The sequence below is a fragment of the Primulina tabacum genome, chromosome 10 (genome assembly GCF_025594145.1).
Source record: "Primulina tabacum isolate GXHZ01 chromosome 10, ASM2559414v2, whole genome shotgun sequence".
NCBI classification, from domain to species: domain Eukaryota; kingdom Viridiplantae; phylum Streptophyta; class Magnoliopsida; order Lamiales; family Gesneriaceae; genus Primulina; species Primulina tabacum.
This window is the reverse complement of record NC_134559.1, coordinates 41,901,205-41,921,587: the sequence shown is the minus strand read 5'-3', so window position 1 is coordinate 41,921,587 and position 20,383 is coordinate 41,901,205. Positions and strand designations below refer to the sequence as shown.

Below are 20,383 nucleotides of genomic sequence, written 5' to 3'. Positions count from 1 at the left end.
ACCAAATTGTAGGCTAATTTGATTGTAAACGGGCAAACGAGGACTTCCCAGGGAGGTCACCCATCCTAGCTTTGCCATCGCGTCAGAACGCTTAACTTCATGGTTCTGATTGGGCGAGAGCAGTGCCGCGTGTTGTCCATCGCCGCCCGCTCCACACGTACTCGAGGGTAATAAGAATAAACATCCCACTAAATGTCGGGTGCGATCATACCAGCACTAATGCACCGGATCCCATCAGAACTTCGAAGTTAAGCGTGCTTGGGCGAGAGCAGTACTAGGATGTGTGACCCCCTGGGAAGTTGTCGTGTTGCATCCCTTTTCGTGTTTTTATATTTTTGATTACTTGTTGACAGACGATTTTCGGCTCAAATCATCTGAATCTCGATCGGGACCAGATAAGACGTGAAATCAACGTAGCTCAGGAACTGCAGGATTTGGACAAAATTGTAGCCTAATTTGATTGTAAACGGGCAAACGAACGAGACTCATTAATCCGCAATGAGCTGGAGAGATTTTAGCCAAATTCCTTCTCTAAGACCCTCTAATTTGCGATTTTTCGCTTCTGTTAAGCTTCCGTTTCCTCGAGAAATCCACTTAGGTTGTCCGAAATTCGATTCCGGTTCCATTTTATCGTATCCCAGGCATAATAATAGCTTTACATTAGCTATTTTCTTCTTCTTATTTTTTTCTATTTTCTGGGAACATTTAGCGATTTTTGTTGTCGTGAACCGGTGCTGTGCGGAAGGGTATGACGCAGATTACTCCGGAGACGGTTAACTAATTAAAAACAATTATTTCGACTGTTTTAACCATAATTTACGTAAACGGTCGCGACACGAGGACTTCCCAGGGAGGTCACCCATCCTAGCTCTGCCATCGCGCCAGAACGCTTAACTTCATGGTTCTGATTGGGCGAAAGCAGTGCCGCGTGTTGTCCATTCACGCCCGCTCCACACGTACTCGAGGGATATAAGAATAAACATCAAACTCAATGTCGGGTGCGATCATACCTGCACTAACGCACCGGAACCCATCAGAACTCCGAAGTTAAGCGTGCTTGGGAGAGAGCAGTAATAGGATGGGTGAACCCCTTGGGAAGTCCTCGTGTTGCATCCCTTTTCGTGTTTTTATATTTTTTATTACTTGTAGAAAGACAATTTTCGGCTCAAATCATCTGAATCTCGATCGGGACCAGATAAGAGGTGAAATCAACGTACCTCGGGCACTGCCGAATTTGGACAAAATTGTAGCCTAATTTGATTGTAAACTGGCAAACGAACGAGACTCATTAATCCGCAATGAGCGGGAGAGATTTTAGCCGAATTCCTTCTCTAAGACCCTCTAATTTGCGATTTTCCGCTTCTGTTAAACTTCTGTTTCCTCGAGAAATCCGCTTAGGAAGTCCGAAATTCAGTTTCGGTTTCCTTGTATCGTATCCCAGGCATAATAATAGCTTTACATTCGCTATTTTCTTATTCTTATTTTTTTCTATTTTCTGGAAACATCTAACGATTTTTGTTGTTGTGAGTCGGTTCTGTGCGGAATGGTATGACGCAGATTACTCCGGAGACAGTTAACACATTAAAAACAATTATTTTGACTGTTTTAGCCATAATTTACGTAAACGGTCGCGACACGAGGACTTTCCTGTGAGGTCACCCATCCTAGCTCTTCAATCGCGTCAGAACGCTTAACTTCATTGTTCTGATTGGGCGAGAGCTGTGACGCGTGTTGTCCATCGCCGCCCGCTCCACACGTACTAGAGGGATATAGGAAATAACATCATACTCAAAGTCGGGTGCGATCATACCAGCAATAATACACCGGATCCCATCAGAACTCCGAAGTTATGCCGTGCTTGGGCGAGAGCAGTACTTGGATGGGTGACTCCCTGGGAAGTCCTCGTGATGCACCCCTTTTCGTGTTTTTCTATTTTTGATTGCTTGTTGACAGAAGATTTTCGGCTCAAATCATCCAACTCTCGATCAGGACCAGAGAATACATGTGAAATCAACGTAGCTCGGGCACTGCCGGATTTGGTCAAAATTGTAGGCTTATTTGATTGCAAACGGGCAAACGAACGAGACACATTAATCCGCAATGAGCTGGCGAGATTTTAGCCGAATTCCGTCTCTAAGACCCTCTAATTTGCGATTTTCCGTTTCTGTTAAGCTTCTGTTTCCTCGAAAAATCCGCTTAGGAAGTTCGAAATTCGATTCCGGTTTCATTTTATCGTATCCCAGACATAATAATAGCTTTACATTCGCTATTTTCTTATTCTTATTTTTTTCTATTTTCTGGGAACATTTAGCGATTTTTGTTGTCGTGAGCCGTTTCTGTGCGGAAGAGTATGACGCAGATTACTCCGGAAACGGTTAACTCATTAAAAACAATTATTTCAACTGTTTTAGCCATTATTTACGTAAACGGTCGCGACACGAGGACTTTCCAGGGAGGTCACCCATCCTAGCTCTGCCATCGCGCCAGAACGCTTAACTTCATTGTTCTGATTGGGCGAGAAAAGTGCCGCGTGTTGTCCATCGCCGCCCGCTCCACACATACTCGAGGGATATAAGAATAAACATCTCACTCAATTTCAGGTGCGATCATACCAGCACTTATACACCGGAACCCATAAGAACTCCAAAGTTAAGCGTGCTTGGGCGAGAGCAGTACTTTGATGGATGACCCCCTGGGAAGTACTCGTGTTGCATCCCTTTTCGTGTTTTTCTATTTTTGATTACTTGTTGACAGACGATTTTCGGCACAAATCATCTGACTCTCGATAAGGACTAGAGAAGACATGTGAAATCAACGCAGCTCGGGCACTGCCGGATTTGGACAAAATTGTAGGCTAATTTGATTGTAAACGGGCAAACGAACGAGACTCATTACTCCGCAATGAGCTGGCGAGATTTTAGCCGAATTCCTTCTCTAAGACCCTCTAATTTGCGATTTTTCGCTTCTGTTAAGCTTCCGTTTCCTCGAGAAATCCACTTAGGAAGTCTGAAATTCAATTCCAGTTCCATTTTATCGTATCTCAGGCATAATAATAGCTTTACATTCCCTATTTACTTCTTCTTATTTTTTTCTATTTTCTGGGAACATTTAGCGATTTTTGTTGTCGTGAGTCGGTGCTATGCGGAAGGGTATGACGCAGATTACACCGGAGATGGTTAACTCATTAAAAACAATTATTTCGACTGTTTTAGCCATAATTTACTTAAAAGGTCACGGCACGAGGACTTCCCAGGGACGTCACCCATCCTAGCTCTGCCATCGCGCCAAAACGCTTAACTTCATGGTTCTGATTGGGCGAGAGCAGTGCAGCGTGTGTCCATCGCCGCCCGCTCCACACGTACTCGAGGGATATAAGAATAAACATCCCACTCAATGTTTGGTGCGATCAAACAAGCACTAAAGCACCGGATCCCATCAGAACTCCGAAGTTAAGCGTGCTTCGGCGAGAGGCAGTACTACGATGGGTGACCCCCTGGGAAGTCCTCGTGTTGCACCCCTTTCCGTGTTTTTCTATTTTTGATTACTTGTTGAAAGACGATTTTCTGCTCAAATCTTCTGAATCTTGATCGAGACCAAATAAGACGTGCAATCAACGTAACTCGGGCACTGTTGGGTTTGGACAAGACAAAATCGTAGCCTAATTTGATTGTAAACGGTCTTAGCCGAATTTCTTCTCTAAGACCCTCTAATTTGCGATTTTTTGCTTCTGTTAAGCTTCCGTTTCCTAGAGAAATCTGCTTAGGAAGTCCGAATATCTATTCCGGTTCCATTTTATCGTATCCCCGGCATAATAATAGCTTTACATTCGCTTTCTTCTTCTTATTTTTTTCTATTTTTTGGGAACATTTAGCGATTTTTGTTCTCGTGAGCCGGTGCTGTGCAGAAGGGTATGACGCAGATTACTCCAGAGACGGTTAACTCATTCAAAACAATTATTTCGACTGTTTTAGCCAAAATAAACGTAAACGGTCGCGACACGAGGACTTCCCAGGGAGGTCACCCATCTTAGCTCTGCCATCGCGCCAGAACGCTTAACTTCATGTTTGTGATTTGACGAGAGCAGTGCCACGTGTTGTCCATCGCCGCCCGCTCCACACGTACTCGAGGGATATAAGAATAAACTACCAACTCAATGTCGGTTGCGATCATACTAGCACTAATGCACCGGTTACCCCCCTGGGAAGTCTTCGTGTTGCATCCTTTTTCGTGTTTTTTTATTTTTGATTACTTATTGACATACGATTTTCGGCTCAAATCATCTGAATCTCGATCTGTACCAGATAAGACGTGAAATCAACGTAGCTCGGGCGCTGCCGGATTTGGACAAAATTGTAGCCTAATTTGATTGTAAACGGGCAAACGAACAAAACTCATTAATCCGCAATGAGCTGGAGAGATTTTAGCCGAATTCCTTCTCTAAGACCCTCTAATTTGCAATTTTCCGCTTCTGTTAAGCTTTCGTTTCCTCGAGAAATCCGCTTAGGAAGTCCAAAATTCGATTTCGGTTCCATTTTATCGTATCCCAGGCATAATAATAGCTTTACATTCGCTATTTTCTTCTTCTTATTTTTTTTCTATTTACTAGGAACATTTAGCGATTTTTGTTGTCGTGAGCCGGTTCTGTGCGGAAGCGTATTACGTAGAATACTCTGGAGACGGTTAACTCATTAAAAACAATTATTTCGACTGTTTTATCCATAATTTACGTAAACGGTCGCGACACGAGGACTTCCCAGGGAGGTCACCCATCCTAGCTCCACCATCGCGCCAAAACGCATAACTTCATGGTTCTGATTGGGCGAGAGCAGTGCCGCGTGTTGTCCATCGCCGCCCGCTCCACACGTACTCTAGAATATAAGAATAAACATCCCAGTAAATGTCGGGTGCGATCATACCAGCAATAATGCACCGGATTCCACCAGAACTCCGAAGTTAAGCGTGCTTGGGAGAGAGCAGTACTAGGATGGGTGACCCCCTAGGAAGTCCTCGTGTTGTACCCCTTTTCGTGTTTTTCTATTTTGGATTACTTGTTGACAGACGATTTTCGGCTCAAATCCTCCGAATCTCGACCGGGACCAGATAAGACGTGAAATCAACGTAGCTCGAGCACTGCCGTATTTGGACAAAATTGTAGCCTAATTTGATTGTAAACGGGCAAACGAACGAGACTCATTCTTCGCAATGATCTGGCGAGATTTTTGCCGAATTCCTTCTCTAAAACCCTCTAATTTGCGATTTTCCGATTCTGTTAAGCTTCCGTTTTCTCGAGAAATCCGCTTAGGAAGTCCGAAATTCGCTTCCGGTTTTATTTTATCGTATCCCAAACATAATAATAGCTTTACATTCCCTATTTTTTTATTCTTATTTTTTTTTTCTATTTTCATGGAACATTTAGCGATTTTTGTTGTCGTGAGCCGGTTCTGTGCATAAGGGTATGATGCAGATTACTCCGGAGTCGGTTAACTCATTAAAAACAATTATTTCGACTATTTTAGCCATAATTTACGTAAACGGTCGCGACGCGAGGACTTCCCATGGATTTCACCCATCCTAATTCTGCCATCGCGCTAGAAAGCTTAACTTCATGGTTCTTATTGGGCGAGAGCAGTGCCGCGTGTTGTCCATCGTCGCCCGCTCCACACGTACTCGAGGGATATAAGAATAAACATCCACTCAATGCCGGTTGCGATCATACCAGCACTAATGCACCAGATCCCATCAGAACTCCGAAGTTAAGCTTGCTTCGGCGAGAGCAGTTCTAGGATGAGTGACCCCCTGGGAAGTCCTCGTGTTGCGCCCCTTTTCCTGTTTTTCTATTTTTGATTACTTGTTGACAGACGATTTTCGGTTCAAATCATCTGAATCTCGATCGGGATCAGATAAGACATGTGAAATCGACGTAGCTCGGGCACTGCCGGATTTGGACAAAATTGTAGCCTAATTTGATTGTAAATGGGTAAACGAACGAGACTCATTACTCCGCAATGTGGTGGCGAGATTTTAGCCGATCTTCTTCTCTAAGACCCTCAAATTTACGATTTTCCGCTTCTGTTAAGCTTCCGTTACCTCGAGAAATCCGCTTAGGAAGTCTGAAATTCGATTCCGGTTCCATTTTATCTTATATCAGGCATAATAATAACTTTACATTCGCCATTTTTTTCTTCTTATTTTTTTTCTATTTTCTGGGAATATTTAGCGATTTTTGTTGTCGTGAGCCGGTTCTGTGCGGAAGGGTATGACCCAGATTACTCCGGAGACGGTTAACTCATTAAAAACAATTATGTCGACAGTTTTATCCATAATTTACGTAAACGGTCGCGACACGAGGATTTCCAAGGGAGGTCACCCATCCTAGCTCTGCCATCGCGCCAGAACGCTTAACTTCATGGTTCGGATTGGACGAGAGCAGTGCCGCGTGTTGTCCATCGCCGCCCGCTCCACACATACTCAAAGGATATAAGAATAAACATCCACTCAATGTCGGGTGCGATCCTACCAGCACTAATGCACCGGATCCCATCATAACTCTGAAGTTAAGCGTGCTTGGGCGAGAGCAGTACTAGGATTGGTGACCCCCTGGGAAGTCCTCGTGTTGCACCCCTTTTCGTGTTTTTCTATTTTTGATTACTTGTTGACGGACGATTTTCGGCTCAAATCATCTGAATCTCGATTGGGAACAGATAAGACATGTGAAATCAACGTAGCTCGGGCACTGCCGGATTTGGACAAAATTGTAGCCTAATTTGATTGTAAACGGGTAAACGAACGAGTCTCATTACTCCGCAATGAGCTGGCGAGATTATAGCCGAATTTCTTCTCTAAAACCCTCTAATTTGCGATTTTCCGCTTTTGTTAAGCTTCCGTTTCCTCGAGAAATCCGCTTAGGAAGTCTGAAATTCGATTCCGGTTCTATTTTATCTTATCCCAGGCATAATAATAGCTTTACATTCGCTATTTTTTTCTTCTTATTTTTTTTCTATTTTCTTGGAATACTTAGCGATTTTTGTGATCGTGATCCGGTTCTGTGCAGAAGGGTATTACGTAGATTACTCCGGAGACGGTTAACTCATTAAAAACAATTATTTCGACTGCTTTATCCATAATTTACGTAAACGGTCGCGACACGAGTACTTCCCAGGGAGGTTACCCATCCTCGCTCTGCCATCGCGCCAGAACGCTTAACTTCATGGTTCTGATTGGGCGAGAGAAGTGGCGCGTGTTGTCCATCGTCGCCTTCTCCACACGTACTCTTGGGATATAAGAATAAACATCCACTCAATGTCCAGTGCGATCATACCAGCACTAATTCAACGGATCCCATCAGAACTCCGAAGTTAAGCGTGCTTGGGCGAGAGCAGTACTAGGTTGGGTAACCCCCTGGGAAGTCCTAGTGTTGCACCTCTTTTCGTGTTTTTCTATTTTTGATTACTTGTTGACAGACGATTTTCGGCTCGAATCATCTGAATCTCGATCGGGACCAGATAAGACATGTGATATCAACGTAGCTCGGGCACTGCCGGATTTAGACAAAATTGTAGCCTAATTTGATTGTAAACGGGCAAACGAATGAGACTCATTACTCCGCAATGAGCTGGCGATATTTTAGCCGAATTCCTTCTCTAAGACCCTCTAATTTGTGATTTTCCGCTTCTGTTAAGCTTCCGTTTCCTCGAGAAATCCGCTTAGAAAGTTCGAAATTCGATTTCGGTTTCACTTTATCGTATCCCAGGCATAATAAAATCTTTACATTCGCTATTTTCTTCCTCCTATTTTTTTCCTATTTTCTGGGAACATTTAGCGATTTTTGTTGTCGTGAGCCGGTTCTGTGCGGAAGGGTATGACGCAGATTACTCCGGAGATGGTTAACTCATTAAAAATAATTATTTCGACTGTTTTATCCATAATTTACGTAACCGATCACGACACGAGGACTTCCCATGGAGGTCACCCATCCTAGCTCTGCCATTGCGCCCGAACGCTTAACTTCATGGTTCTGATTGGGCGAGAGCAGTGCCGCGTGTTGTCGATCGTCGCCTTCTCCACACGTACACTTGGGATATAAGAATAAACATCCACTCAATGTCCGGTGCGATCATACCAGCACTAATTCACCGGATCTCATCAGAATTCCGTAGTTAAGCATGCCTTGGGCGAGAGCAGTACTAGGATGGGTGACCCCCTGGGAAGTCCTCGTGTTGCACCCCTTTTCTTGTTTTTCTATTTTTAACTACTTGTTGACAGACGATTTTCGGATCAGATCTTCTGAATCTCGATCGGGACCTGATAAGACATGTGAAATCAACGTAGCTCGGGCACTGCCGGATTTGGACAAAATTGTAGCCTAATTTGATTGTAAACGGACAAACGAACGAGACTCATTACTTCGCAATGAACTGGCGAGATTTTAGCCGAATTTCTTCTCTAAAACCCTCTAACTTGCGATTTTCCGCTTCTGTTAAGCTTCCGTTTCCTCGATAAATCCGCTTAGGAAGTCCGAAATTCGATTCCGGTTCCATTTTATCTTATCCCAGGCATAATAATAGCTTTACATTCGCTATTTTCTTATTCTTATTTTTTTCTATTTTCTGGGAATACTTAGCGATTTTTGTTGTCGTGAGCCGGTTCAGTGCAGAAGGGTATTACGTAGCTTACCTCGGAGAAGGTTAACTTATTAAAAACAATTATTTCGATTGTTTTATCCATAATTTACTAAACGGTCGCGACACGAGTACTTCCCAGGGAGGTTACCCATCCTAGCTCTGCCATAGCGCCAGAACGCTTAATTTCATGGTTCTGAATAGGCGAGAGCAGTGCCGCGTGTTGTCAATCGTCGCCTTCTCTACACGTACTCTTGGGATATAAGAATAAACATCCCCTCAATGTCCGGTGCGATCATACCAGCACTAATGCACCGGATCGCATCAGAACTCCGAAGTTAAGCGTGCTTGGGCGAGAGCAGTACTAGGATGGATGACCCCCAAGGAAGTCCTCGTGTTGCACCCCTTTTCGTGTTTTTCTATTTTTGATTACTTGTTGACAGACGATTTTCGGCTCAAATCATCTGAATCTCGATCGGGACCTGATAAGACATGTGAAATCAACGTAGCTCGGGCACTGCCGGATTTGGACAAAATTGTAAACGGGCAAACGAACGAGACTCATTACTCCGCAATGAGCTGGCGAGATTTTAGCCGAATTCTTTCTCTAAGACCCACTAATTTGCAATTTTCCGCTTCTGTTAAGCTTCCGTTTTCTCGAGAAATCCGCTTAGGAAGTTAGAAATTCGATTTCGGTTCCACTTTATCGTATCCCAAGCATTATAAAAGCTTTACATTCGCTATTTTCTTCTTCTTATTTTTCTCGTATTTTCTGGCAACATTTAGCGATTTTTGTTGTCGTGAGTCGGTTCTGTGCAGAAGGGTATTACGTAGATTACTCCGAAGACGGTTAACTCATTAAAAACAATTATTTCGAATGTTTTATCCATAATTTACGTAAACGGTCGCGACACGAGGACTTTCCAGGGAGGTCACCCATCCTAGCTCTGCCTTCGCGCCAGAACACTTAACTTCATGGTTCTGATTGGACGAGAGCAGTGCCGCGTGTTGTCCATCGCCGCCCGCTCCACACATACTCGAAGTATATAAGAATAAACATCCCACTCAATATCGGGTGCGATCATACCAGCACTAATGCACTGGATCCCATCAGAACTCCGAAGTTAAGCGTGCTCGGGCGAGAGCAGTACTAGGATGTGTGACCCCCTGGGAAGTCTTCGTGTCGCACCCCTTTTCGTGTTTTTCTATTTTTGAATACTTGTTGATAGACGATTTTTGGCTCAAATCATCTTAATCTCGATCGTGACCAAATAAGACATGTGAAATCAACGTAGCTCGGGCACTGCCGGATTTGAAAAAAATTGTAGCCTAATTAGATTGTAAACGGGTAAACGAACGAAACTCATTACTCCGCAATGAGTTTGCGATATTTTAGCCAAATTCCTTCTCTAAGACCCTCTAATTTGCGATTTTCCGCCTCTGTTAAGCTTCCGTTTCCTCGAGAAATCCACTTAGGAAGTTCGAAATTCGATTTCGGTTCCACTTTATCGTATCCCAGGCATAATAAAAGCTTTAAATTCGCTATTTTCTTCTTCTTATTTTTTTCCTATTTTCTGGGAACATTTAGCGATTTTCGTTGTCGTGAGCCGGTTCTGTGCGGAAGGGTATTACGTAGATTACTCCGGAGACGGTTAACTCATTAAAAACAATTATGTCGACTGTTTTATCCATAATTTACGTAAACGGTCGCGACACGAGTACTTCCCAGGGAGGTTACCCATCCTAGCTCTGCCATCGCGCCAGAACACTTAACTTCATGGTTTTGATTGGGCGAGAGCAGTGCCGTGTGTTGTCCATCGTCTCCTTCTCCACACGTACTCTTGGGAGATAAGAATAAACATCCACTCAATGTCCGGTGCGATCATACCAGCATTAATTCACCGGATCCCATCAGAACTCCGAAGTTAAGCGTGCTTGGGCGAGAGCAGTACTAGGATGGGTGACCCCCTGGGAAGTCCTCGTGTTGCACCCCTTTTCGTGTTTTTCTATTTTTGATTACTTGTTGACAGACGATTTTCGGCTCAAATCATCTGAATCTCGATCGGGACCTGATAAGACATGTGAAATCAACGTAGCTCGGGCACTGCCGGATTTGCACAAAATTGTAGCCTAATTTGATCGTAAACGGGCAAACGAACGAGACTCCTTACTCCGCAATGAGCTGGCGAGATTTTAGCCGAATTCATTCTCTAAGACCCTCTAATTTGCGATTTTCCGCTTCTGTTAAGCTTTCGTTTCCTCGATAAATCCTCTTAGGAAGTCCGAAATTCGATTCCAGTTCCATTTTATCTTATCCCAGGCAAAATAATAGCTTTACATTCGCTATTTTCTTCCTCCTATTTTTTTCCTATTTTCTGGGAACATTTAGCGATTTTTGTTGTCGTGAGCCGGTTCTGTGCGGAAGGGTATGACGCAGATTACTCCGGAGATGGTTAACTCATTAAAAATAATTATTTCGACTGTTTTATCCATAATTTACGTAAACGATCGCGACACGAGGACTTCCCATGGAGGTCACCCATCCTAGCTCTGCCATTGCGCCAGAACGCTTAACTTTATGGTTCTGATTGGGCGAGAGCAGTGCCGCGTGTTGTCCATCGTCGCCTTCTCCACACGTACTCTTGGGATATAAGAATAAACATCCACTCAATGTCCGGTGCGATCATACCAGCACTAATTCACCGGATCTCATCAGAATTCCGTAGTTAAGCATGCCTTGGGCGAGAGCAGTACTAGGATGGGTGACCCCCTGGGAAGTCCTCGTGTTGCACCCCTTTTCTTGTTTTTCTATTTTTAATTACTTGTTGACAAACGATTTTCGGATCAAATCATCTGAATCTCGATCGGGACCTGATAAGACATGTGAAATCAACGTAGCTCGGGCACTGCCGGATTTGGACAAAATTGTAGCCTAATTTGATTGTAAACGGGCAAACGAACGAGACTCATTACTTCGCAATGAAATGGCGAGATTTTAGCCGAATTTCTTCTCTAAAACCCTCTAACTTGCGATTTTCCGCTTCTGTTAAGCTTCCGTTTCCTCGATAAATCCGCTTAGGAAGTCCGAAATTCGATTCCGGTTCCATTTTATCTTATCCCAGGCATAATAATAGCTTTACATTCGCTATTTTCTTCTTCTTATTTTTTTCTATTTTCTGGGAATACTTAGCGATTTTTGTTGTCGTTAACAGGTTCAGTGCAGAAGGGTATTACGTAGTTTACTCCGGAGAAGGTTAACTTATTAAAAACAATTATTTCGATTGTTTTATCCATAATTTACTAAACGGTCGCGACACGAGTACTTCCCAGGGAGGTTACCCATCCTAGCTCTGCCATAGCGCCAGAACGCTTAATTTCATGGTTCTGAATAGGCGAGAGCAGTGCCGCGTGTTGTCAATCGTCGCCTTCTCTACACGTACTCTTGGGATGTAAGAATAAACATCCCCTCAATGTCCGGTGCGATCATACCAGCACTAATTCACCGGATCCCATTAGAACTCCGAAGTTAAGCGTGCTTGGTTTTGAGCAGTACTAGGATGGGTGACCCCCTGGGAAGTCCTCGTGTTGCACCCCTTTTCGTGTTTTTCTATTTTTGATTACTTGTTGACAGACGATTTTCGGCTCAAATCATCTGAATCTCGATCGGGACTTGATAAGACATGTGAAATCAACGTAGCTCGGGCACTGCCGGATTTGGACAAAATTGTAAACGGGCAAACGAACGAGACTCATTACTCCGCAATGAGCTGGCGAGATTTTAGCCGAATTCTTTCTCTAAGACCCTCTAATTTGCAATTTTCCGCTTCTGTTAAGCTTCCGTTTTCTCGAGAAATCCGCTTAGGAAGTTAGAAATTCGATTTCAGTTCCACTTTATCGTATCCCAAGCATTATAAAAGCTTTACATTCGCTATTTTTTTCTTCTTATTTTTCTCCTATTTTCTGGCAACATTTAGCGATTTTTGTTGTCGTGAGCCGGTTCTGTGCAGAAGGGTATTACGTAGATTACTCCGGAGACGGTTAACTCATTAAAAACAATTATTTCGAATGTTTTATCCATAATTTACGTAAACGGTCGCGACCAAGGACTTTCTAGGGAGGTCACCCATCCTAGCTCTGCCTTCGCGCCAGAACACTTAACTTCATGGTTCTGATTGAACGAGAGCAGTGCCGCGTGTTGTCCATCGCCGCCCGCTCCACACATACTCGAAGTATATAAGAATAAACATCCCACTCAATATCGGGTGCGATCATACCAGCACTAATGCACTGGATCCCATCAGAACTCCGAAGTTAAGCGTGCTTGGGCGAGAGCAGTACTAGGATGTGTGACCCCCTGGGAAGTCCTCGTGTTGCACCCCTTTTCGTGTTTTTCTATTTTTGAATACTTGTTGATAGACGATTTTTGGCTCAAATCATCTTAATCTCGATCGTGACCAAATAAGACATGTGAAATCAACGTAGCTCGGGCACTGCCGGATTTGGACAAAATTGTAGCCTAATTTGATTGTAAACGGACAAACGAACGAGACTCATTACTTCGCAATGAACTGGCGAGATTTTAGCCGAATTTCTTCTCTAAAACCCTCTAACTTGCGATTTTCCGCTTCTGTTAAGCTTCCGTTTCCTCGATAAATCCGCTTAGGAAGTCCGAAATTCGATTCCGGTTCCATTTTATCTTATCCCAGGCATAATAATAGCTTTACATTCGCTATTTTCTTATTCTTATTTTTTTCTATTTTCTGGGAATACTTAGCGATTTTTGTTGTCGTGAGCCGGTTCAGTGCAGAAGGGTATTACGTAGCTTACCTCGGAGAAGGTTAACTTATTAAAAACAATTATTTCGATTGTTTTATCCATAATTTACTAAACGGTCGCGACACGAGTACTTCCCAGGGAGGTTACCCATCCTAGCTCTGCCATAGCGCCAGAACGCTTAATTTCATGGTTCTGAATAGGCGAGAGCAGTGCCGCGTGTTGTCAATCGTCGCCTTCTCTACACGTACTCTTGGGATATAAGAATAAACATCCCCTCAATGTCCGGTGCGATCATACCAGAACTAATGCACCGGATCGCATCAGAACTCCGAAGTTAAGCGTGCTTGGGCGAGAGCAGTACTAGGATGGATGACCCCCAAGGAAGTCCTCGTGTTGCACCCCTTTTCGTGTTTTTCTATTTTTGATTACTTGTTGACAGACGATTTTCGGCTCAAATCATCTGAATCTCGATCGGGACCTGATAAGACATGTGAAATCAACGTAGCTCGGGCACTGCCGGATTTGGACAAAATTGTAAACGGGCAAACGAACGAGACTCATTACTCCGCAATGAGCTGGCGAGATTTTAGCCGAATTCTTTCTCTAAGACCCACTAATTTGCAATTTTCCGCTTCTGTTAAGCTTCCGTTTTCTCGAGAAATCCGCTTAGGAAGTTAGAAATTCGATTTCGGTTCCACTTTATCGTATCCCAAGCATTATAAAAGCTTTACATTCGCTATTTTCTTCTTCTTATTTTTCTCGTATTTTCTGGCAACATTTAGCGATTTTTGTTGTCGTGAGTCGGTTCTGTGCAGAAGGGTATTACGTAGATTACTCCGAAGACGGTTAACTCATTAAAAACAATTATTTCGAATGTTTTATCCATAATTTACGTAAACGGTCGCGACACGAGGACTTTCCAGGGAGGTCACCCATCCTAGCTCTGCCTTCGCGCCAGAACACTTAACTTCATGGTTCTGATTGGACGAGAGCAGTGCCGCGTGTTGTCCATCGCCGCCCGCTCCACACATACTCGAAGTATATAAGAATAAACATCCCACTCAATATCGGGTGCGATCATACCAGCACTAATGCACTGGATCCCATCAGAACTCCGAAGTTAAGCGTGCTCGGGCGAGAGCAGTACTAGGATGTGTGACCCCCTGGGAAGTCTTCGTGTTGCACCCCTTTTCGTGTTTTTCTATTTTTGAATACTTGTTGATAGACGATTTTTGGCTCAAATCATCTTAATCTCGATCGTGACCAAATAAGACATGTGAAAACAACGTAGCTCGGGCACTGCCGGATTTGAAAAAAATTGTAGCCTAATCAGATTGTAAACGGGTAAACGAACGAAACTCATTACTCCGCAATGAGTTTGCGATATTTTAGCCAAATTCCTTCTCTAAGACCCTCTAATTTGCGATTTTCCGCCTCTGTTAAGCTTCCGTTTCCTCGAGAAATCCACTTAGGAAGTTCGAAATTCGATTTCGGTTCCACTTTATCGTATCCCAGGCATAATAAAAGCTTTAAATTCGCTATTTTCTTCTTCTTATTTTTTTCCTATTTTCTGGGAACATTTAGCGATTTTCGTTGTCGTGAGCCGGTTCTGTGCGGAAGGGTATTACTTAGATTACTCCGGAGACGGTTAACTCATTAAAAACAATTATGTCGACTGTTTTATCCATAATTTACGTAAACGGTCGCGACACGAGTACTTCCCAGGGAGGTTACCCATCCTAGCTCTGCCATCGCGCCAGAACACTTAACTTCATGGTTTTGATTGGGCGAGAGCAGTGCCGTGTGTTGTCCATCGTCGCCTTCTCCACACGTACTCTTGGGAGATAAGAATAAACATCCACTCAATGTCCGGTGCGATCATACCAGCATTAATTCACCGGATCCCATCAGAACTCCGAAGTTAAGCGTGCTTGGGCGAGAGCAGTACTAGGATGGGTGACCCCCTGGGAAGTCCTCGTGTTGCACCCCTTTTCGTGTTTTTCTATTTTTGATTACTTGTTGACAGACGATTTTCGGCTCAAATCATCTGAATCTCGATCGGGACCTGATAAGACATGTGAAATCAACGTAGCTCGGGCACTGCCGGATTTGCACAAAATTGTAGCCTAATTTGATCGTAAACGGGCAAACGAACGAGACTCCTTACTCCGCAATGAGCTGGCGAGATTTTAGCCGAATTCATTCTCTAAGACCCTCTAATTTGCGATTTTCCGCTTCTGTTAAGCTTTCGTTTCCTCGATAAATCCGCTTAGGAAGTCCGAAATTCGATTCCAGTTCCATTTTATCTTATCCCAGGCAAAATAATAGCTTTACATTCGCTATTTTCTTCCTCCTATTTTTTTCCTATTTTCTGGGAACATTTAGCGATTTTTGTTGTCGTGAGCCGGTTCTGTGCGGAAGGGTATGACGCAGATTACTCCGGAGATGGTTAACTCATTAAAAATAATTATTTCGACTGTTTTATCCATAATTTACGTAAACGATCGCGACACGAGGACTTCCCATGGAGGTCACCCATCCTAGCTCTGCCATTGCGCCAGAACGCTTAACTTCATGGTTCTGATTGGGCGAGAGCAGTGCCGCGTGTTGTCCATCGTCGCCTTCTCCACACGTACTCTTGGGATATAAGAATAAACATCCACTCAATGTCCGGTGCGATCATACCAGCACTAATTCACCGGATCTCATCAGAATTCCGTAGTTAAGCATGCCTTGGGCGAGAGCAGTACTAGGATGGGTGACCCCCTGGGAAGTCCTCGTGTTGCACCCCTTTTCTTGTTTTTCTATTTTTAATTACTTGTTGACAAACGATTTTCGGATCAAATCATCTGAATCTCGATCGGGACCTGATAAGACATGTGAAATCAACGTAGCTCGGGCACTGCCGGATTTGGACAAAATTGTAGCTTAATTTGATTGTAAACGGGCAAACGAACGAGACTCATTACTTCGCAATGAAATGGCGAGATTTTAGCCGAATTTCTTCTTTAAAACCCTCTAACTTGCGATTTTCCGCTTCTGTTAAGCTTCCGTTTCCTCGATAAATCCGCTTAGGAAGTCCGAAATTCGATTCCGGTTCCATTTTATCTTATCCCAGGCATAATAATAGCTTTACATTCGCTATTTTCTTCTTCTTATTTTTTTCTATTTTCTGGGAATACTTAGCGATTTTTGTTGTCGTTAACAGGTTCAGTGCAGAAGGGTATTACGTAGTTTACTCCGGAGAAGGTTAACTTATTAAAAACAATTATTTCGATTGTTTTATCCATAATTTACTAAACGGTCGCGACACGAGTACTTCCCAGGGAGGTTACCCATCCTAGCTCTGCCATAGCGCCAGAACGCTTAATTTCATGGTTCTGAATAGGCGAGAGCAGTGCCGCGTGTTGTCAATCGTCGCCTTCTCTACACGTACTCTTGGGATGTAAGAATAAACATCCCCTCAATGTCCGGTGCGATCATACCAGCACTAATTCACCGGATCCCATTAGAACTCCGAAGTTAAGCGTGCTTGGTTTTGAGCAGTACTAGGATGGGTGACCCCCTGGGAAGTCCTCGTGTTGCACCCCTTTTCGTGTTTTTCTATTTTTGATTACTTGTTGACAGACGATTTTCGGCTCAAATCATCTGAATCTCGATCGGGACCTGATAAGACATGTGAAATCAACGTAGCTCGGGCACTGCAGGATTTGGACAAAATTGTAAACGGGCAAACGAACGAGACTCATTACTCCGCAATGAGCTGGCGAGATTTTAGCCGAATTCTTTCTCTAAGACCCTCTAATTTGCAATTTTCCGCTTCTGTTAAGCTTCCGTTTTCTCGAGAAATCCGCTTAGGAAGTTAGAAATTCGATTTCAGTTCCACTTTATCGTATCCCAAGCATTATAAAAGCTTTACATTCGCTATTTTTTTCTTCTTATTTTTCTCCTATTTTCTGGCAACATTTAGCGATTTTTGTTGTCGTGAGCCGGTTCTGTGCGGAAGGGTATGACCCAGATTACTCCGGATACGATTAACTCATTAAAAACAATTATTTAGAATGTTTTATCTATAATTTACGTAAACGATCGCTACACGAGGACTTCCCAGGGAGGTCACCCATCCTAGCTCTGCCATCGCGCCAGAACGCTTAACTTCATGGTTCTGATTGGACGAGAGCAGTGCCGCGTGTTGTCCATCGTCGCCCGCTCCACACATACTCGAAGGATATAAGAATAAACATCCCACTCAATGTCGGGTGCGATCATACCAGCACTAATGCACTGGATCCCATCAGAACTCCGAAGTTGAGCGTGCTTGGGCGAGAGCAGTACTAGGATGTGTGACCCCCTGGGAAGTCATCGTGTTGCACCCCTTTTCGTGTTTTTCTATTTTTGAATACTTGTTGACAGAAGATTTTTGGCTCAAATCATCTGAATCTCGATCGTGACCAGATAAGACAAATGAAATCAACCTAGCTCGGGCACTGCCGGATTTGAACAAAATTGTAGCCTAATTAGATTGTAAACGGGAAAACGAACGAAACTCATTACTCCGCAATGAGCTTGCGAGATTTTAGCCAAATTCCTTCTCTAAGACCCTCTAATTTGAGATTTTCCGCTTCTATTAAGCTTCCGTTTCCTCGAGAAATCTGCTTAGAAAGTCCGAAACTCGATTTAGGTTCCACTTTATCGTAACTAAGGCATAATAAAAGCTTTACATTCGCTATTTTCTTCTTCTTATTTTTTTCCTATTTTCTGGGAACATTTAACGATTTTTGTTGTCGTGAGCCGGTTCTGTGCGGAAGGGTATGACGCCGATTACTCCGGAAACGGTTAACTCGTTAAAGACAATTATTTCGACTGTTTTATCCATAATTTACGAAAATGGTCGCGACACGAGGACTTCCTAGGGATGTCACCCATCCTAGCTCTGCCATCGCGCCAGAACGCTTAACTTTATGGTTCTGATTGGGCGAGAGCAGTGCCGCGTGTTGTCCATCGCCGCCTGCCACACACGTACGCGAGGGATATAAGAATAAACATCCCACTCAATGTCGGGTGCGATCATACCAGCACTAATGAATCGGATCCCATCATAACTCCGAAATTAAGCGTGCTTGGGCGAGAGCAGTACTAGGATGGGTGACCCCCTGGGAAGTCCTTGTGTTGAACCTCTTTTCGTGTTTTTCTATTTTGATTACTTGTTGACAGACGATTTTCGGCTCAAATCATCTGAATCTCGATCGGGACCAGATAAGACATGTGAAATCAACGTAGCTCGGGCACTCAGGATTTGGAAAAAATTGCAGCCTAATTTGATTGTAAACTAGCAAACGAAGGAGATTCATTACTCTGCAATGAGCTGACGAGATTTTAGTCGAATTCCTTCTCTAAGACCCTCTAATTTGCGATTTTCCACTTCTGTTAAGCTTCCGTTTCCTCAAGAAATCCTCTTAGGAAGTTCGAAATTCGATTTCGGTTCCATTTTATCATATCCCAGACATAATAATAGCTCTACATTCGCTATTTTCTTCTTCTTATTTTTTTCCTATTTTCTGGGAACATTTAGCGATTTTTGTTGTCGCGAACCGGTTTTGTTCGGAAGGGTATGACGCAGATTACTCCGGAGACGGTTAACTCATTAAAAACAATTATGTCGACTGTTTTATCCATAATTTACGTAAACGATCGCGACACGAAGACCTCCCAGGGAGGTCACCCATCCTAGCTCTGCCATCGCGCCAGAACGCTTAACTTCATGGTTCTGATTGGGCGAGAGCAGTGCCGCGTGTTGTCCATCGCCGTCCGCTCCACACGTACGCGAGGGATATAAGAATAAACATCCGACTCAATGTCGGGTGCGATCATACCAGCACTAATGCACCGGATCTCATCAGAACTCCGAAGTTAAGCGTGCTCAGGGCGAGAGCAGAACTAGGATGGGTGACCCCCTGGGAAGTCCTTGTGTTGAACCTCTTTTCGTGTTTTTCTATTTTGATTACTTGTTGACAGACGATTTTCGGCTCAAATCATCTGAATCTCGATCGGGACCAGATAAGACATGTGAAATCAACGTAGCTCGGGCACTCAGGATTGGGAAAAAATTGCAGCCTAATTTGATTGTAAACTAGCAAACGAAGGAGATTCATTACTCTGCAATGAGCTGACGAGATTTTAGTCGAATTCCTTCTCTAAGACCCTCTAATTTGCGATTTTCCACTTCTGTTAAGCTTCCGTTTCCTCAAGAAATCCTCTTAGGAAGTTCGAAATTCGATTTCGGTTCCATTTTATCATATCCCAGACATAATAATAGCTCTACATTCGCTATTTTCTTCTTCTTATTTTTTTCCTATTTTCTGGGAACATTTAGCGATTTTTGTTGTCGCGAGCCGGTTCTGTGCGGAAGGGTATGACGCAGTTTACTCCGGAGATGGTTAACTCATTAAAAACAATTATTTCAACTGTTTAGCCATAATTTACGTAAACGGTCGCGACACGAGGACTTCCCACGGAGGTCACCCATCCTAGCTCTGCCATCGCGCCAGAACGCTTAACTTCATGGTTCTGATTGGGCGAGAGCAGTGCCGCATGATGTCCATCGCCGCCCGCTCCACACGTACTCGAGGGATATAAGAATAAACATCCCACTCAATGTCGGGTGCGATCATACCAGCACTAATGCTCCGGATCCCATCAGAACACCGAAGTAAAGCGTGCTTGGGCGAGAGCAGTAAGAGGATGGGTGACCCCCTGCGAAGTCCTTGTGTTGCACCCCTTTTCGTGTTTTTCTATTTTTGATTACTTGTTGACAGACGATTTTCGGCTCAAATCATTTGAATCTCGATCGGGACCAGATAAGACATGTGAAATCAACATAGCTCGGGCACTGCCGGATTTGGACAAAATTGTAGCCTAATTTGATTGTAAACGGGCAAACGAACGAGACTAATTACTCCGCAATGAGCTGGCGAGATTTTAGCCGAATT

General features: G+C 43.7%; 24 non-coding genes and 1 pseudogene across 24 annotated transcripts; all 25 read left to right on the top strand.

The window, feature by feature from the left end:
- The first annotated feature begins 197 nt into the window (after positions 1-197).
- LOC142516367 (5S ribosomal RNA) lies at positions 198-316 on the top strand. The gene has a single exon (XR_012812165.1). It is a non-coding gene; the product is annotated as a 5S ribosomal RNA (ribosomal RNA).
- Positions 317-996: 680 nt separating this feature from the next.
- Positions 997-1,116, top strand: LOC142509645 (5S ribosomal RNA). Its single transcript, XR_012807810.1, has one exon. It is a non-coding gene; the product is annotated as a 5S ribosomal RNA (ribosomal RNA).
- A 680-nt stretch (positions 1,117-1,796) lies between these two features.
- Positions 1,797-1,916, top strand: LOC142508967 (5S ribosomal RNA). The gene has a single exon (XR_012807162.1). It is a non-coding gene; the product is annotated as a 5S ribosomal RNA (ribosomal RNA).
- A 682-nt stretch (positions 1,917-2,598) lies between these two features.
- LOC142507420 (5S ribosomal RNA) lies at positions 2,599-2,717 on the top strand. The gene has a single exon (XR_012805679.1). It is a non-coding gene; the product is annotated as a 5S ribosomal RNA (ribosomal RNA).
- A 681-nt stretch (positions 2,718-3,398) lies between these two features.
- LOC142506326 (5S ribosomal RNA) lies at positions 3,399-3,518 on the top strand. The gene has a single exon (XR_012804621.1). It is a non-coding gene; the product is annotated as a 5S ribosomal RNA (ribosomal RNA).
- A 1,384-nt stretch (positions 3,519-4,902) lies between these two features.
- On the top strand, positions 4,903-5,021 carry LOC142508735 (5S ribosomal RNA). The gene has a single exon (XR_012806938.1). It is a non-coding gene; the product is annotated as a 5S ribosomal RNA (ribosomal RNA).
- A 681-nt stretch (positions 5,022-5,702) lies between these two features.
- LOC142510787 (5S ribosomal RNA) lies at positions 5,703-5,821 on the top strand (annotated as a pseudogene).
- A 682-nt stretch (positions 5,822-6,503) lies between these two features.
- Positions 6,504-6,622, top strand: LOC142507317 (5S ribosomal RNA). Its single transcript, XR_012805577.1, has one exon. It is a non-coding gene; the product is annotated as a 5S ribosomal RNA (ribosomal RNA).
- A 682-nt stretch (positions 6,623-7,304) lies between these two features.
- Positions 7,305-7,423, top strand: LOC142507774 (5S ribosomal RNA). The gene has a single exon (XR_012806021.1). It is a non-coding gene; the product is annotated as a 5S ribosomal RNA (ribosomal RNA).
- A 682-nt stretch (positions 7,424-8,105) lies between these two features.
- Positions 8,106-8,225, top strand: LOC142509168 (5S ribosomal RNA). Its single transcript, XR_012807354.1, has one exon. It is a non-coding gene; the product is annotated as a 5S ribosomal RNA (ribosomal RNA).
- A 680-nt stretch (positions 8,226-8,905) lies between these two features.
- LOC142516594 (5S ribosomal RNA) lies at positions 8,906-9,024 on the top strand. The gene has a single exon (XR_012812380.1). It is a non-coding gene; the product is annotated as a 5S ribosomal RNA (ribosomal RNA).
- Positions 9,025-9,691: 667 nt separating this feature from the next.
- LOC142514738 (5S ribosomal RNA) lies at positions 9,692-9,810 on the top strand. The gene has a single exon (XR_012810617.1). It is a non-coding gene; the product is annotated as a 5S ribosomal RNA (ribosomal RNA).
- Positions 9,811-10,492: 682 nt separating this feature from the next.
- Positions 10,493-10,611, top strand: LOC142513571 (5S ribosomal RNA). Its single transcript, XR_012809511.1, has one exon. It is a non-coding gene; the product is annotated as a 5S ribosomal RNA (ribosomal RNA).
- Positions 10,612-11,293: 682 nt separating this feature from the next.
- LOC142509166 (5S ribosomal RNA) lies at positions 11,294-11,413 on the top strand. Its single transcript, XR_012807353.1, has one exon. It is a non-coding gene; the product is annotated as a 5S ribosomal RNA (ribosomal RNA).
- A 680-nt stretch (positions 11,414-12,093) lies between these two features.
- LOC142507207 (5S ribosomal RNA) lies at positions 12,094-12,212 on the top strand. The gene has a single exon (XR_012805469.1). It is a non-coding gene; the product is annotated as a 5S ribosomal RNA (ribosomal RNA).
- Positions 12,213-12,878: 666 nt separating this feature from the next.
- LOC142513553 (5S ribosomal RNA) lies at positions 12,879-12,997 on the top strand. Its single transcript, XR_012809494.1, has one exon. It is a non-coding gene; the product is annotated as a 5S ribosomal RNA (ribosomal RNA).
- A 680-nt stretch (positions 12,998-13,677) lies between these two features.
- On the top strand, positions 13,678-13,796 carry LOC142507195 (5S ribosomal RNA). Its single transcript, XR_012805457.1, has one exon. It is a non-coding gene; the product is annotated as a 5S ribosomal RNA (ribosomal RNA).
- A 667-nt stretch (positions 13,797-14,463) lies between these two features.
- Positions 14,464-14,582, top strand: LOC142515018 (5S ribosomal RNA). The gene has a single exon (XR_012810885.1). It is a non-coding gene; the product is annotated as a 5S ribosomal RNA (ribosomal RNA).
- A 682-nt stretch (positions 14,583-15,264) lies between these two features.
- Positions 15,265-15,383, top strand: LOC142513569 (5S ribosomal RNA). The gene has a single exon (XR_012809509.1). It is a non-coding gene; the product is annotated as a 5S ribosomal RNA (ribosomal RNA).
- Positions 15,384-16,065: 682 nt separating this feature from the next.
- LOC142509165 (5S ribosomal RNA) lies at positions 16,066-16,185 on the top strand. Its single transcript, XR_012807352.1, has one exon. It is a non-coding gene; the product is annotated as a 5S ribosomal RNA (ribosomal RNA).
- A 680-nt stretch (positions 16,186-16,865) lies between these two features.
- Positions 16,866-16,984, top strand: LOC142507206 (5S ribosomal RNA). Its single transcript, XR_012805468.1, has one exon. It is a non-coding gene; the product is annotated as a 5S ribosomal RNA (ribosomal RNA).
- A 667-nt stretch (positions 16,985-17,651) lies between these two features.
- Positions 17,652-17,770, top strand: LOC142506829 (5S ribosomal RNA). Its single transcript, XR_012805105.1, has one exon. It is a non-coding gene; the product is annotated as a 5S ribosomal RNA (ribosomal RNA).
- A 683-nt stretch (positions 17,771-18,453) lies between these two features.
- LOC142509930 (5S ribosomal RNA) lies at positions 18,454-18,572 on the top strand. Its single transcript, XR_012808075.1, has one exon. It is a non-coding gene; the product is annotated as a 5S ribosomal RNA (ribosomal RNA).
- Positions 18,573-19,253: 681 nt separating this feature from the next.
- LOC142509908 (5S ribosomal RNA) lies at positions 19,254-19,373 on the top strand. Its single transcript, XR_012808053.1, has one exon. It is a non-coding gene; the product is annotated as a 5S ribosomal RNA (ribosomal RNA).
- A 680-nt stretch (positions 19,374-20,053) lies between these two features.
- LOC142506529 (5S ribosomal RNA) lies at positions 20,054-20,172 on the top strand. Its single transcript, XR_012804818.1, has one exon. It is a non-coding gene; the product is annotated as a 5S ribosomal RNA (ribosomal RNA).
- The last annotated feature ends 211 nt before the right edge of the window (positions 20,173-20,383 follow it).